Source organism: Arachis stenosperma, chromosome 3 (assembly GCF_014773155.1).
Source record: "Arachis stenosperma cultivar V10309 chromosome 3, arast.V10309.gnm1.PFL2, whole genome shotgun sequence".
In the NCBI taxonomy this organism is placed as follows: Eukaryota; Viridiplantae; Streptophyta; class Magnoliopsida; order Fabales; family Fabaceae; genus Arachis; species Arachis stenosperma.
Genome location: NC_080379.1, coordinates 57,538,169 through 57,556,514, shown reverse-complemented (window position 1 = coordinate 57,556,514; position 18,346 = coordinate 57,538,169).

Genomic DNA, 18,346 nt, shown 5'->3' with positions numbered 1-18,346 from the left:
GATGTGTATTGACTATAGAAGGCTGAATGATGCCACACGCAAAGATCATTTCCCACTTCCTTTCATTGATCAAATGCTCGAAAGGTTGGCTGGCCATGCTTTTTATTGTTTCTTAGATGGATATTCTGGGTATAATCAGATAGTGGTGGACCCAAAGGACCAAGAAAAGACTTCATTCACATGCCCAGTTGGAGTTTTTGCTTATAGAAGAATGCCATTCGGATTGTGCAATGCCCCAGCTACTTTTCAAAGGTGTATGCTTTCCATTTTCTCAGATATGGTTGAAAAATTCTTAGAGGTTTTTATGGATGACTTCTCTGTCTTTGGTGATAGTTTCAATACTTGCTTAAACCATCTAACTCTTGTCTTGAAACGATGCCAAGAAACTAATTTGGTTTTGAACTGGGAGAAGTGCCATTTCATGGTACCTGAGGGGATTGTTCTTGGTCATAAAGTTTCAAGAAAAGGGATAGAGGTTGATAAGGCAAAGGTTGAGATAATAGAAAAACTCCCTCCACCAACTAATGTGAAATCTGTTAGAAGTTTCTTGGGGCATGCAGGATTTTATAGAAGGTTTATCAAAGATTTTTCTAAAATAGCCAAACCTTTGAGCAACCTTTTGATGATTGATCAACCTTTTGTTTTTGATAAAGAGTGCCAGCATGCTTTTGAAACTTTAAAACAGAAACTCACAACAGCACCAATCATCACACCCCCGGATTGGAATTTGCCATTTGAACTCATGTGTGATGCAAGTGAGATTGCCATTGGTGCTGTACTTGGACAGAAGAAGGGAAACTTGCATCATGTCATATATTATGCAAGTAAAGTATTGAATGAAGCTCAAAAAAATTACACTACAACAGAGAAGGAATTGTTGGCTGTGGTCTATGCATTTGATAAGTTTAGATCATACTTGATAGGATCTAAAATTGTGGTTTATACTGATCATGCTGCTCTCAAGTATTTGATGTCAAAACAGGATGCCAAACCAAGACTCATCAGGTGGATTCTACTCTTACAAGAATTTGACATTGAGGTAAGGGACAGGAAAGGCACCGAAAATCTAGTTGCCGATCATTTGTCAAGGCTGCCACCAGAAACAATCCAAAAGGCTTCATTACCTGTGAATGAAAGCTTCCCAGATGAACATCTTATGCTAATCCAACAAACACCATGGTTTGCCGATATAGCTAACTACAAAGTGGGAAGGAAGATACCTCAAGAATTCACTAAGCAACAAGTGAAGAAGCTGATCAATGAAGCAAGGAAGTTCTTGTGGGATGAACCTTATTTGTTCAAAAGATGTTCTGATGGAATAATTAGAAGATGTGTCCCTGAGAGTGAAATGCAAGACATATTATGGCATTGCCATGGCTCTACATACGGCGGACACTTTGGTCCAGAAAGAACAGCAGCAAAGATACTACAAAGTGGGTTCTATTGGCCAACCATCTTCAAAGATGCCAGGGAGTTTGTCCACCAATGTAATGAATGCCAAAGAGCAGGAGGATTAACAAAAAGGAATGAGATGCCACAGAACTTCATTCTGGAAGTAGAATTGTTTGATCTATGGGGCATTGATTTCATGGGACCCTTTCCCCCCTCTTATTCATTCAAATATATCTTGGTAGCAGTGGAATATGTTTCAAAATGGGTGGAAGCCATAGCCACAACTACCTGTGATGCACAAATTGTTCTTCAATTCCTAAAGAAGCACATCTTTACTAGATTTGGAGTACCCAAGGGTCTCATCAGTGATGGTGGTGGTCATTTTTGCAATAGACAAATGGAGAAACTTCTCCATAAATATGGAGTTATTCATAAGGTAGCCACACCATATCATCCTCAAACTAATGGACAGGCAGAATTAGCAAACAGGGAACTGAAGAAGATCCTAGAAAAGACAGTTGGTAGCACAAAAAAGGATTGGGCTAGGAAGTTGGAAGATGCACTTTGGGCATACCGAACAGCTTTCAAAACTCCCATTGGGAAATCCCCATTTCAATTGCTATATGGCAAATCTTGTCATCTCCCTGTAGAGCTTGAGCACAAAGCCTTTTGGGCCACCAAACTTCTAAATCTGGATTCTGAAGCAGCAGGAGAAAAAAGATTGTTGCAGCTGAATGAGCTAGATGAGTTTAGGCTAGAAGCCTATGAAAATGCCAAGATATACAAGGAAAAAGCTAAAAGATGGCATGACAGGAAGATTTTGAAGAAAGAGTTCAAACCTGGACAACAAGTTCTCTTGTATAACTCACGGCTCAAGATATTCCCTGGCAAGCTTAAGTCTAAATGGACAGGTCCATACTTGGTGACTAAGGTTTCTCCTTATGGGAGTATTGAATTGCTAGATGAAGTAACAAAGAATCGGTTTACAGCAAATGGCCATAGAGCAAAGCTGTACCTAGGGGGGCAATGGAACAAAGAAACAGAGGTCCAGAGCCTAAACCCTCCTTGAAGCAAAAACAGAAGATGTCAAGCTAATGACAATAAAAGAGCGCTTGTTGGGAGGCAACCCAACCTGAGGTAGTCATCTTTTTCGTAGCATTTTCAATAAAAATGTTGAATAATTAGTATGCATTGCAAGGAGCTAAGTTTGGTGTTGCACACCAAAACAATTTGAGGAAGAATGAAAATTTCTAAGTTTGGTGTTCCACCAAAACTTCACTCAGAAACACATTCTAACTTCCTACACATCACTAGTTTCAAGCAATCAGACAAATTAATCAACTATATAATTGCTTTTTAGTCCTAACTCTATGACCTATAGCAAGAACATAAGAATTTGCCCAGAGTCAAAATGACGAATCAGAGGAAGTAGCAAGGAATTTGGCATCATGATTCAAAATGGGCACAACAGAAGGATGAACAAAAGAGATGCAAACCAATAGGTTGTATATACACTTAACTTTTGCTATTGAGTAATGTTTTGAGTATGTTCTGTTAAAGTGTCTTTTGGGTTCAGACATAGTCTTTGCATTATCTTAAGATAAGTAAGCCAGTTTAAGTTGTGCTTGTGTGTTTACTTTTACTTGACTAAGAGCATGTTCTATCCCCTGCATCTTTAAATCAATAAAAGAAATGTTTGATTGTGAAATGAGATAGTTCTCTGTTAGAAAGAAGTAGAATAATAGTAAGTGGTGGTATGTGTGTGATTGTATAAAAACTCACTTTTAGTGAATAAAGGGCTAGGATGTCTTTTTCTAAGAATAGAGTGATCTACTGTCTATGAATCTCAATAAGAAAATCCTTGGTTCAAAAGAAAAATAAAAAGAAAGAAAGAAAAGAGATAGCCAAAAGATGGCAGAATCAAAGAAAACAAAAAAGGAAACAAAGCTGGACACCAATAGCTTGAACCTTAAAAATATATGCCTGTGGTGTCTTTGTATTAGGATCTGCTTGGACTACTAAGCTCTTTGGAGTGCTTCAACACTCGGTGACTTGGATTAACTAATCCGGGATCATCAGCTGAAAATCCACTATCAAGAGCAACCTAACTACAAGGCATTTAGTAACCAAAAAGGTGCTGGGCATCAATGTTTAAAGGGAAAGGTGAGCCAAGTGTCCATGGTGAATAATGTGTCAAGTATAAAGAAAAGAAAATGAACTTGCTACACATGACACTCAAATAAAGCTTTGAACAAAGTAATAGCCAAGGATAAAGGAATAATGAGAGGTCATAGCAGTATGACACTTGAAGCTTGAAAGAGACTTTCTAAAGCCTAAGAATCAATAAGAAGTGAGTATGTGCATATCAACATAAAATCCCATGAACTATCAATAACATTCTGCTAGCATGAACATCTTTTTCCAATTCATTCTTTCTTCCTAATAATTCATTTCTTGCTTGGGGACAAGCAAGCTTTAAGTTTGGTGTTGTGATGACAAGTCATCTTAGCCTAGTTTCACTAGTCTTTTTCTTTTGTTTTCACTTGAATTATGCACTTTCTTAAGCTACAAGCAAGCCAATTTAGGCAGATTTTCATGCTTCCTTTGATTTTATCAACCATAGATAAATTAATGCAATTTCATGAGGTTTGATGCCATAATTGGTGCATATTAAGATAGAATGATCATCTCATGATTTCAAGCATAGCTTTGATGTGTTTGGTTGATTTATGATAGGTGAAGAAAGCTTGGAAAAGGATTGAAGTGAGAAGGAATGGCTAGAAGCTAAGAGAAGACAATGAAACAAGTGAAATTGAACCAGGAAGAATGAAGTTGGAGTTGAAGTTAGCCCTCAAACGTTGGCACAAACTTTTGGACTTGAAGTTAGCCTCAACGTTAGCCCCCTAACTTGGAGGCTAACGTTGGGAATTGAAAATGCTTCCCAGGGTATTCCAACGTTAGCGCCAACGTTAGCCCCCTAACTTGGAGGCTAACGTTGGCATGAAGATTTGCTTCCCAGGGTGCCAACGTTTGCGCCAATGTTAGCCCCCTAACTTGGAGGCTAACGTTGGCATGAGAAATCTCCTCCAGGGGCTGCCAACGTTTGCGCCAACGTTAGCCCCCTAACTTGGAGGCTAACGTTGGCGCCACACCAACACAAAGCAAGGCCAACGTTAGGGTCAAAGTTAGCCCCCTAACATTGGCACCAACGTGAGATGCAGGAAATTGGTTTTGCTGATATGAAAAGTTGGCCTCAAAGTTAGACCCCTAACTTTGAGGCTAACTTTGAATCCAACTTTGCAAAACCCAAATCCGGTTCAATTGGTTCACTTGGGTTTCTCTCCAAACTTCAAGAGCAATCAACCAAGGCCTCTTTCAACCCAATTCCATCAAGAGCAAAGGCCCAACTCAAGGTTTGAAGATCAATTGAAGAAAGTGTATAAATAGGCTAAGATTCAAGTTAGTCGAGGAGCTTTCCTTTTGAGAGTTTTTAGAGAGTTTACTTTTCTGTTTTTGGGAGCTTGAGTGATCTTTATTTTCTGAGTTTAATTGCTTTCAATTTCAATTACTCTTGTCTTGGATCTTGGGTTGGAGAATTGAAGGAATTCTGTTTCAATCTCACCTTAGATCTCTCTTTTGATTTTCACTGCAATTAAATTTTCAGTTCGGTTAATTGCTTCTTCATCTATTCTCTTTGCAATTTAAAATTCCTTTGCCATTGTTCTTGTTGGATCTAGGAAGGCATTGAGATCTAGACTCGGTTTTCTAGTCTCTGGGACCTGAGATCTAAATTTACCATTTCAATTTTCTGTTTCTTGCACTAATTGTTCAATTTACTTGTCTGTTTGAATTTAATTCAATCCCAATTCCCATTTACTCTTCTGATTGATGCAATTTAACCTTTCTTTGTTTAATTCCTGCAATTCCAAGTCCCAATCCCCTTTACATTTCAAGCCATTTACAATTCTTGCAATTTAAGATTTTGCAATTTACATTTCTTGCACTCTAAGTTTCTGCCATTTAATTTCTTGTTTCTTAAGATTCAGCACTTTAATCTCTGTTCTCTTTAAATTTATGCCAGTTTCCCATTCCCTTTACTTTCAATGCAATTTAAATTCTGCAATTCATCAATCAATCAACCAAATCTTGATTCGCTTGACTAATTCAACCACTAAACTAAAATTGCTCAATCCTTCAATCCCTGTGGGATCGACCTCACTCCCGTGAGTTTTTATTACTTGATGCGACCCGGTGCACTTGCCGGTTAGATTAGTGTTGTTTTGGGAGAGATTCTTGTCTCCAACCAAAATTTCCCATCAATACTCTCGTACTTAATTCAGTTAAGTCAAAATGAAGGGGGTGACCCGTGACAATCACCCACTATCTTCATTACTCGTTTAGCCAAGATCCATGTGCCTGACAACCACAAGCAGTCTACATGATATTCAACGTAGTCATTGGATGACCCAGTGCACTTGCTGGTTAGTTGTGCGTAGTTGTGAAAAGTGTGAACACAATTTCGTGCACCAAGTTTTTGGCATCATTGCCGGGGATTGTTCGAGTTTGGACAACTGACGGTTTATCTTGTTGCTTAGATTGGGTAATTTTATTTTATGTTTAAGCTTTTTATTTTTATTTTCGAAAAACACAAAAAAAATTTATAAAAATCATAAAAACCAAAAAAATATTTTGTGTTTCTCTTTTGAGTCTAGTGTCAAATCCTAAGTTTGGTGTCAATTGCATGTTTTTAATTTTCCAAAGTTTTCAAAAAAAATTCATGCATTGTGTTCTTCTGTGATCTTCGAGTGGTTCTTTATGATTTCCTTTGTCTGATCTTATGATTTTCCTATTTTGTGTTTTATGTTGTTTTTCATATGCATTTTCAAAATCATAGTGTTTGAAAATTCAAAATTTCTAAGTTTGGTGCCTTGCATGTCTTTCTTTCTTAAAAATTTTAAAAAATATGTCCTTGATGTTCATCATGATCTTCAAAGTGTTCTTGTTGTTCATCTTGACATTCAAAGTGTCCTTGCATGCATTACTTATTTTGGTCTTGCATTTTTATGTTTTATTTCATTTTGTTGTTTTTCTCTCTCTTCATTAAAAATTTAAAAATCAAATATATATATATTCTCAAGTAAATAATACAGAGAAATGAAGGTTCAGAACATAAGGCAGAAGAATCACAGAAAAAAAGAGCTCACTGGAGTTAAAACGACAGTAAAGAGGCAATTTGGGCGTTAAACGCCCAGAATGATAGCCATTCTGGGCATTTAACGCCAGTAAAGGTACCATTCTGGGCGTTAAATGCCAGAATGGATAACGTTTTGGGCATTTAACGCCAAAACTGGCAGCATTCTGGGCGTTTAGAAAAATGTGCAGTAAAGAAGGATTTCTGGCGTTTAACGCCAGCTAGGGCGTTAAACGCCCAAAGAGGCAGCCAAATGGGCATAAACGCCAGAATGGATAGCATTCTGGGCGTTTAACGCCAGGATACACAAGGGAGGTAATTTCATTTCCAATTCAATTTTTTTCAAATTTTCATGTTTTAAATCATAATTTTAAAATCTTATCTTTCAACATTTTCAAAAATCCTTGCTAACAATTAATGTTTTGATTCAAAAAATTGCAAGTTTGTTACTTTCTTGTTAAGAAAGGTTCAACCTTTGAATTTTAGAATCATATCTTTTAATTTCTTGTTAGTCAAGTCATCAATTTTAAAAATCAAATCTTTTTCAATCATATCTTTTTAAATTTTGATTTCAAAATCTTTTTTCTAACTTTTTATCTTTTTAAAATTATTTTCAAATATTTTTCAACTAATTACTATTTCTTATCTTTTTCAAAACCACCTAACCACTTTTCCACTTCCAATTTTTGAAAATCACTAACCACTTTTTCAAAAATCTTTTTAATTAACTAATTATTTTAGTTTTAATTTTTGAATACTCTCTCTCTCATCTCTTTCTATTTATTTGCTAGCACTTCTCTTCTACTTATAATTTGAACCCTCTCTCTCCCTCTGTATTCGAATTCTTCTTATTCTCTCTCTACCTCATTCCTCTATTCTTCTTTTCTTCTAACACATCAAGAAATCTATATACTGTGACATAGAGGATTCCACTACTCCCTTTTGTTCTCTTCTTTTTCATATGAGCAGAAACATGGATGCCAGGGAGGACGTTTAACACTCTAGAAGCCCGAAGGACCTAATGTTCAATGCCAGGTGGGAGTTTAACGCCCACAATGAGCAACCATTTTCATGGCACCAAACCTCCTATGGCACTATGCCAAGTGACTCGTCTTTCAAAAAAAAGCCAAGTCTGGCGCTAAACGCCGAGGCTAGTGTTTAATGAAGAAAGAAGTTTGTTGTTGGTTTAGAAATTCCTCTTATAGGAATAAGAACTTCGTTGTAAGCATAGCTTCTAAACCAACAAACAATCCTCCCAATATAAATTTGGTTGTCACAAGTACAAACCCCAATGAAAATTTAACAGAAGTATTTAAACCTCGGGTTGTCTCACAAGGAATTACAATGAAGTGGTCAATTATTGGCTGTGAAGGTACAAAGGGGGTTTGATTTGGTAAATGGGCAAGAAAATAAATGACAAGAAAAGTTAATCAAGCAAGCAATTAAAGAAAGCAAGTAATAAAGAGAGACATTCATGGCAAAGATTGAGAATATAGGCTTTCTATCCTAGTCATACAATGATTAATTCATCTTATTTAGTCAACTCCAACAAATGGAAGAAGGTATCATGTTATCTTCACATAGGGAGAATGTCAAACAAGACTAGTTAACAATATCACAATAATAAACGAGAATTTATCTTATTATGTCATCCCCGACGATGGAAGAAGGTGTAATATTATCTTCACACTCGAGGAAAGTCTAATAAGACTAGCTAATCTCAACCCAAAGTCATAATCAACTTACTAATTAAATTAGTAAAAGATTAGTGTCGAAGGAAACAATATTAGCTAACAACTCTAGATCACCAACATGAGTTGGGTATTGATGACTCAAGATTACCTAATTACTCTTTCCAAGCCAAAAATGCTCAAAGATCTACTCTAAAGCCCAACCAAGCATTTTGTCAAACACTTGGAAGGCATAAAATGAAAGCATGGTAAATGTGCAAGAATAGTAAAATCTACAACTACCAATTGCAAGGAATTAACAATAACAACAACTCAATTAAACATCAACAACATGAAAACGTAAATTGCATTAAAGAAAGTCCCAATCCAATAAGAGTTCATCAATATAAAAGAGGCACGAAAAGGAAAATTAACAAGAGAACTAAGAAGAACAAAGGTATAAGAACAAGAAATCATAAAGAAAACAAGATAAGAACAAAAAATTTTGCGTAGATCTAAGATGAGAATAACCCTAATTAAGAGCCCTAATTCTAGAGAGAAAAGGGAGCTTCTCTCTTTAGAAACTAACCTACATGATACCAATTCTACAACTAAGTGCTCCCCCCTTTGCCCAAGCTTGAATTCTGCATGAAATACTCTCAGAAACGAGTTGGATTTGGGCCTGGGCAGCTCAGAAATTACCCCCAGTATTTTCACTTTAATGAGGACACGTGTGAGCAGTGACGCGTACACTTGGGTCACGCGTACGAGTTGATGAGCGGAAAATTGATGGTATAGAATTTCACAAATAAAATCTCGTTGCAAGTATAATTTCTAAACTAACAATAATCCTTTCATACAAAAATTTGGTTGTCACTAAAACAAACCCCTATAAAAATAACCGAAGTATTCAAACCTCGAGTTGTTCTCCCTAGGAATTGCAATAAAGTGTTCTTGCTATTGGTTATGAAGTATGTTTGGAGTTTTTTGAGATAAGAAACAAGAAAAGCAAATTGCAAAAGAAATAAACTAGCAAGTAAGAAAGCTCTTGGCAAGGTATGAGAACTAGAAATCTTATCCTAGTTATCCTTATCAATCGTGATGAGAATTGTTCATTGCTCCCACTTAGTTAACCTCTAACCATGGAAGAAAGTCAAGTGGATGAATTAACTTGAGTCCCAAAGTCTTAGCCAACTCATAATGAAAGGCTAGCTTTAGTGGCCTTCAAGTCAATTAGCAACTTCTAATTATCAATCAACAAAGGAGTTTGACAACTCAAGAGTCACTAATTACTCAACCAAAGCCAAGAGGAACAAAACCTACCTCATAACTAGAAGAAACATTTCAACAAATACATAGAAGGCAATAAAGGCAAACATTATTAATTGCAAAAATTAAAGGAATCTACAACTACAAAAGCAAGAGATTAACAATAGAAAGGGCAAAACAATTATGAAACAACAAAGAACTTACCAATTGCATTGAGAAGAAATGAAGATCTACAAAAAAATTCATAAACTACAATTAACAATACAAAGAAACTACAAGAGAAGTAGAATGCTACAACTACAAGAGAAAAATTAAAGAGAAAATGGAAAATTGAAGCAAGAGAAGAGAGAGATCTAGATCTAAAACTAAGAACCCTAATTTTAGAGAGAAGAGAGAGCTTATCTTTCTAGAAACTAACTAAAGCCTCATGAAAACTAAACTAAAACTAATTAACTAACTAGATGGTTCATCCCTTTTCAATCCTTGGGTTAAATAGCATAAAAAATGAGTTGGATTGGGCCTGAAATGCTTCAGAAATCACTGGCCACGAGTTGCCTTTAGTGAGTCACATGTAGCTTCCCATGCGTATACATCCTTAAACGCCAAGAAACTATGGAAAATATTATATCATTTTGAAGCCCCGAATGTTAGCTTTCTAACGCAACTAGAACCGCCTCATTTGGACCTTTGTAGCTCAAGTTATGATTGATTAAGTGCGAAGAGGTCAGGATTGACAGCTTTGCGATTCCTTCATTTCTTCATGAGTTCTCCATTTCTACATGCTTTTTCTTCATTCCCCTAATTCCAATCTTTGCCTCCTAAACCTGAAATCACTTAACAAACATATCAAGGCATCTAATGGAATCAAGGTGAATTAAATTTAGCTATTTTAAGACCCAAAAAGCATGTTTTCACTCTTAAGCACAATTAAAAGAGAATTTACAAAACCATGCTATTTTAGTGAATAAATGGGAGAAAAGTTGACAAAACCCTCTAAATTCAACACAAGATAAACCCTAAAAATGGGGTTTATCACGCGTCACTTGGCATTTTTCCATCCACGCGTACTCATCATGTCACGCGTGCATGTCGCCATGCGACATCATATCCGCGCGTACGCATTTGTCACGCGTGTGCGTCGGCGCGTGCACTCCAAATCCTTGTTTTTCATTGAATTCTCCACTTTGCATGTTTTTCTCTTCACTTCTTTGACCCATTCCTAGCCTTTTCAACCTGAAATCACTCAACAAACATATCAAGGCATCTAGTGGAATCAAAGATGAATTAAAATTACCAATTAAAGGCCTAAAAAGCATGTCTTTACACTTAAGCACAAGTTAAGGGAGAATTACAAAACCATGCTAATTCATTGAATAAATGTGAGAAAATGTGATAAAATCCTCCAAAATAAGCACAAGATAAACCACAAAATTGGAGTTTATCAGTGTTTAGCGCTAAGAACGCCATATTTGAATTTTGAAGCAAGCTTTTAACCATTTCCAACGGTTAAAATACCACCCCTTCCACTTGACCACCCCAACCCAACACCTTATCATCCCCCTAACTATTATTCCATCCATATACATCTCCCACTTTCCTATACATCTATCCACATATCTATCACTCAATCAAATCTCATCAATCTCTCCACATTTACCTTCCCCATATTCACCTATAACTACTACCATTACTCAAATTCAAATTCATTTTCCTCCCACCCTTACCCACCCTAACCGAACCTCCCCCCTCCCACACTCTCTATAAATACAACTTTACCTTTCACTTTCAACGCACCGTTATCCATTTCTTCTACATTTTCTTCTTCTTACTTCCAATTCCCATTCTCTTCATTTTCCTTCCCTTTTCTCCCCTTCATTGACCCTCGTAGCCGTAACCCACCACCCCCTCCATACATTTTTCTTCTTTCATCATTTTATTTTCCTTGTCCCTCACCTCTTTTCACCGTTATCTCTACTTTTCTTTGCTCAAGAACGAGCAAAACTTTAATTTTGGTGTTGGGTGGTCCATTTTTCTTTATTTTTGCCATCTATATGGCACAAAAAATTGGAGAATCCTCTTCAAGAAAGAGAAAAGAAAAGGCCCCTGCATCTGGTCCTTGTGACTTCACCCAGTTCTTCTCTAAGACCCATGAGGACCACTTTCACGAAGTGGTGAACAAAAAGAAAGTGATCCACAAAGTCTACTTTGATCTTCAACTAGAGGAGTACCAGGAGATCCAGAAACAAATTCTGAGATGGGGTTGGAAAGTTCTGAACAACCTCGTGACATTGTACTAGTGCTGATGGTCAGGGAGTTTTTCACCAATGCTTGAGTGACTTACAAGCATGCACACAGCGTGAACCTAGACCCGAAGATCTGGCGTACCATGGTCTGAGGAGTGATTATAGAGTTCAGTTTTGAAAGTGTAAGGGAAGCACTACAACTACCACCATCGAGAGAAGACCCTCATTCCTACACTCAGAGGGTCAACACTAATCAGAGGCTGGACCAGATTCTCACAGACATATGCCTTCTCAGAGAATAGTGAAGGAGGGATGCCAAAGGTCAGCCATACCAGCTGGGTAGGCATGACCTGAAGCAGGTTACTAGAGGATGGTTGGAGTTTATTCAGTGCTCCATCATGTCCACAAGCAACCGGTCAGAGGTAATCATTGACCAAGCTATGATGATACACTACATCATACTTGGTAATGAGGTGGAGGTACATCAGGTGATCCCACAGGAGTTTTACTGCATAGCAGCGAAGGCTTCCACCTCTGCCAGATTGGCCTGTCCTCACCTCATCTTTCGCCTGTGTAAGGCAGCCCGAATTTGCATTGATGGAGATACCCCTATTGAGGTAGATAGACTATCACTCGGAGGGGGTATGGTGTATGTTCGGGAGCTTGGACATGCACCACCACAGGAGCTTCCGTAGATGCCTCAAAAGTTTATTTTCCTCCTCGTGACTACTGGGACCAGTTGACCACATCTATTGGGGAGATGACATCTTTTGTGGATCAGCTGAGGATTGAGCACCAGGACTACTCAACCCTCCTCCATCAGCTAGTGGAGGAGCAGCTGGGGTAGAAGCACAACTTGGATGAGCTGAAGCACCAAAGAGGATTTCCGGGAGGGAGCAGCAGCCACCATGACTGAGGTGGTTGAGCTTCTTTATTTTTTGCTTATATTATTTTCTATTTTTTAGTGCTTTATCTTATTTCTTATTTTCTGTTGAAAGCTTTTGCATGATCAGTAGTAGTATTTTATTATTTCGAATTTAGTTATTTATTTTGCTATTTTATATTTATTTTAAAAAATTATATCATGTATTGCTCACTAAGATTGAAAAATCAAAAGAAAAAGAAAAGAAGTAGTAAAATGTATGAGGCTTGAGTTATATGTTATGAGATTCTGATTACTTTGATGTGGTGACATGATCTATAGCTCTTAGTAAAGTATTATGGATTCTCTAAAGTAAGTTAGAAATTGATCCTTGAAACAAAATAAACAGCAAAAAGAAAATATAAATAATAAACAAGGTCCAAGACTCTAAGCATCAACGGTTAGGAAGGTCTAAAATGATTAAAAGCTCAAATGAGTTGTTTTTCTAACTATATGTTTGTGGTGTGAATGTGTCAAGTAATCCTTGAGACAGAGCACTAAGAGTCAAGATCAATTGCAATTACAGAGTATGCCAAAGGCTATGAGCACCACTGTATGGGAAAAATTAAAAGAAAGATTAGAACTCAAAAAGAGTTCCCCAATTAAGTGCTTATGGTGTTATTTTATCAAGTTAAGCTTGAAGACAAAACACTATGAGTCACGGCTAAACTCAAGGTACAAAGCACCAAGGGAAAAGAAAAGAAAAGCTGTGTTCAAGGATTAATCAGAGCTTCAAGAAAAAGAGAATCCAAAATACCATCCGGTTTTTAGTTCTAAAAGGGGTGTAAATATCTCTGAGCTTCAAAGGATAGTGAGATGCCAAACCTATCCAGAATTATAGTGTCAGTAGCCCCACCCAGTGATTGGACATGAGCTTAAATGAACACTCAAGTCTTAGGGTTTTCTCTCTTCAGTCCTATATTGTTTTAGTTGCTTGAGAACAAGCAAAAGTTCAAGTTTGATGTTGTGATACGTAAATATCTTATACCCATTTTAGGCTTATTTTCTAGTTAAATTTAGTTGGAATTTAGTAAGTTTAGTTACGTTTTAGTGTTAAAACCCTCTTTGGATGCTACTTTGATTTTTTCTGGTGCTTTTATTATTTTAGGTAAAATTTGAATCAATTTGGCAGAGTTTTGAGTAAAAACAAAAAGTTTCAAAGCTGTCCCCTTAGACACTAAACGCCCAGCTGGTGTTTAGCACCAGCAATCAGTAAAGACAGGAGCATTTCTATCCCCCTTTGGGTGCTAAATGCCAATCCTGGCATTTAGTGCCAGGCAATCTGAACTGAATCCCCACTCAAGAAGCATCTTTAGTGGATTTAGCTTTTAGTTATTATCTTATCTTTTTTTTTTGTAATTTTTGTTTATAAACAAAATCTTTTAGGATTAAGATTTATTATTTTTAGTTTCAAATCAAATTATGTTAGATATAAAAGGAAAAAGATTCACCCTTTAGGAAGATCTTCTCACTTCCGCACGTTTCACTTTCCAGAATCCTTGTTTTCTCTGTAAGTCATGAGCCACTAAACCTCCTCGGTTAAGGTTAGGAGCTCTGTTTATTTCTATGGATTGAGACTATCTCTTTTCTATTTTAATTAATGTATTGATTCAATTTCAAGGATTGCTTTCGTTCTTTATCTTATAAATCTGGGTAGAACGATAGTATAACCCTTATTCTACATGTGTTTTGGTGATTATTCTCGCAAAGCTATCTCGCTTGAACAACAACTTGAAAAACAATTCCTCCTAAATTGCTAATTACTTTAACTAATCTGAATACATGACATATAATCCATTTAGCTTTGGTTAATTATGGTTTCTGTGGCCATAAACTAGAATTACTCTTCACCTTCTAATCTAAATTAAGTGACCAAGACATTGGCGGTTAAGTTGAGTTAGAGGAAACTAAATCACTAAGACATTAGGGTTTAGTCAATTACAGTTTGTTGTAAAATGAATCTTGCATGATTAAAATAGTTGCTAAGAAAACTTAATCCAGATGAATAAACAACTTTGAAGTCTTAACTATTTTCTCTTTCACACCACTTGTATTATTTGCTTTTCAATTCTCTAAATTTACTATTTAACTTGTTTTACAACTCTCAAAACACAACTTTCTACTTGCCTGACTAAGTAAATCATTCGACAGTTGTTGCCCAGTCCATCAATTCTCATGGGATCCACCCTCACTCACCTGAGGTATTACTTGATACGACCCGGTGCACTTGCTGGTTAATTTGTGGGTATTCAAAAATCCGCATCAATAGGTTGGAGAAACGATGTTACCACTATCCTCCTATTCTGGATTTTCAATGTCCCGAATTTGTCATTCCTAATGGTGGGGGGTGTACTTGCAAGGACTCCGATGCTCAAGTTAGTATGGGTCGCGAGAGACACTAAGTTAAAGATCATACCATAGTTCATGTATATATTTAGAATAGTGTATATATTGTGAGGTTGTGATGATACAAGCTTCTCTTATGTGGATTGCGCATTCCATGAACTACTCTCACCATAAGATGCTTGATGCCTTTTGTGATCTCCTTTCATATAATGCTCTTAGGCTATATATAGTCAATATTATAATATTCTCTTTTAATAGTAGAATGATGGTTATAATGTGACAATTAACCTCATAAAATTAAGTTATTAGGCATTAGAATGAGTTATGAGGAGTTAGTCTCCTTTTTGTAACATATTCTTTGGAATCCGAGAGAATACTTAATCATCAAACTGGTTCCTTAGTATTGGACTTATAGAAATATTCCAGAACAGATCCCTAAACTCGGTATGTCTTTCTTTCAAGAAAGATTTATGAGTTTTAGATCTCAACCCAAACGTCTCATCTTTTAAGATGGAGATTTTTATTTTGCTTACTTTTCTTATAAGTTTGAACTCTAACCATAACTTATATCAATCGTAGTTACCACCTAGAATTTTGAGTTTGCATTGGGAGTTAGATTTTTTAATCGAAGTTCGAATATTGTGATTTTAGTATCAAAAGTTGACATTTTATTCTTTGAATGTCAAAATGATTTTTTCTCGAATTTTTTATTTTTTTGGTTTAATGGACTTTTTGTGGTGAATTTGATAAACCCCAATTTTGTGATTTATCTTGTGTAGAATTTGGGGAGTTTTATCAATATTTTTCACACTTATTCATATAAATTGCATGGTTTTGTGTTTCCTTCCTAATTTTACTTCATGGTTTAAAACATGCTTCTTTAACCCTAAAAATGCCAATTTTTAATCCTCTTCTATTATCATTCGATGTCGTGATGTGTTTATTAAGTGGATTTAGGATCTATAGGAAAAGAATGGCCTAGAAGTTGGAAAGGAAGCATGTAGAAGTGGGAGAGACATGAAGAATGAAGCTTTGGAGAATTGGTGGTGACGCGCATGCGTGGCTAACGCGCACGCGTGGACGCATGTAGCGAGGACTGGCGCGCAAAAGCCGGCGCACTCGCGTGGTGGTGCGAAATCCCACCGACGCGTATGCATGACCGACGCGTACGCGTGGCCTAAGGAGTTCATATGGCGCACACGCCTGGCCGACGTGTACACGTGACGCCCAACACGTGACATCATTAATGAAATCGTGGCTGGCGATTTCTAAGAGGCTCCAGGTCCAATCTGAGCTCAATTGTGCATGGAAAAGACCTAAGGAACCAAGGGGAAAAAGGGGATCGACTCATTTTGCACACAATACACATAATTTTAGCTAGTTTTAGGTTCTTGTTCTCTAGAGAGAGAAACTCTTACTTCTCTCTATATTTAGTTTGTTTTGATCTTCATTTGTTGAATTTCTGAATTGGATCTTGTTAATTCTAGTTTCAATTACTTAATTTGAGTTCTCTAGTTATAATTTTGTTTAGATCTTGTGTTAGATTTGTGTTTTCTTGTCATTTTTTCCCTTTTCTTCTCATCTTGTGAACTTTGTTGATTTTGAATTTCCATTAGTGCATTGATGTTTTCTATGATTGATAGTGTTATTTGAGTTGTTTTCTATTGATAGTTGTTAGTGGGTACTTGTGAGTTCCAATTAATTTTGCAATTTAAACATGTCTTTAGTTAGTGCATACCATGTGTTTGATGAAATGTTTTTTTTGATTATGGAGTAGTTTTCTTTATTCTTGGCCTAGGCTAAGGGAATTCGGTGATCTTGAGTCATTGGGTCTAATTGAATTGGTGATTTGAGAACCCTTAGTAGTCAAATTGATACCCATTGACACTAACCCACTACTAAGCCAATTAGTAGGTAGATTAGGACTTATGAGTTGAAATTGACCAAGCCATTTGACATACTTCACTTGTAGAAGTAGACTTAATGAGCTTGGTTCCTCATAATTGTCAAAATATGGTTATTAGAAAAGGATGGGGATCCCAATTCCTATGCCTAGCCAATAGTTCCTTTTCATAATTCATATTTGAAACCTAAAAATCCCAATTGCTTTATTCTTATTATAGTTAGTTTAGTTGTTCACTTAGTCTTAGAATAGAAGTAGCTTTATATGTTATCTTGTTAGATTGCAATTACTCATACCTCGCTTTAATTGCTTTGATTTAGTTTCTTGCACTTTAAATTTCTTGCATGTTAAGCTTTAGAAGTTTAAATTCTTGTTTATGACTCTCAACCATGGATTTCTTACCATTATTGATGCACATGTTTGTCCATTCTCTTGAGGACGACCCGAGATCAATACTCTCGGTTACTTTTTATTGGGGTTGACTTTGTGACAACCAAATCAAAATTTGATCGATAGGGTTACACATCGTTCTAGGACTATACTATGACAATGACATTGATTTTCTATTGATGAAAATTCTAGACCGACCATAATCTTACCATCAGGGTACTTCGTAGTTTGTATGCTCGAGCTTCCGAGTTTTTGAGATTCCGACAAAGACATATCAAAATAAATTCAAGTTATCAGAAACAATATTTATTAAATTAACTATGCTTGAAATAGTAACTCAATCATAAAAATATTGAGTTTAAAATAAAGAAATTATTTTTTCTTAAAACAATTGCATAATGAATTTTTTTTCATTTTAATTGCAATCTATCAAAATAAAACTTTCTCCAATCTAAACCAATTGTTTGGAGAATTGAATGATGGATTTTTCTAATTTAGATTTGTTGACTCATGAAACTTTTTCATTAAAGAATTATTCAAAGATTATTCCTTTACTTCTACCATAAATTTTCATATTATTTTTTAAATAATATTATTCTCTAAAATATTTTATAAAAATTTAAATAAAATAAATCAGAACTTTATGTATCTAAGTATGAATGTGGTTTGGCTTCAAAGGGTTGAGTCAGGATTTTTAACGTGAGGATGAGTTTTTATCTTTCGACTTTATAAACTTCAATCTCTGATGGTCAAGTTATATTTTTTGTGATAAATATCCAAAAAACTTTTGAAGGAGTCAATTTTCTAGAGTTTTAGAGACACTAGAATAATTTCAATCTTAATTAATACTCTAAAGTAATATGTAATGAAATATTTGGATACTTGAAAATTGAAATCAACAATCTTGTTAATCGTATGACATTCCCTTCTTTTTTTTTTTGTATTGCATTTTTCAAGAACACTACCGATTCTTTTTTTTTTTGAAATTCTCTATTTTTTGTGCTTTTTGCTTCTTCTTTT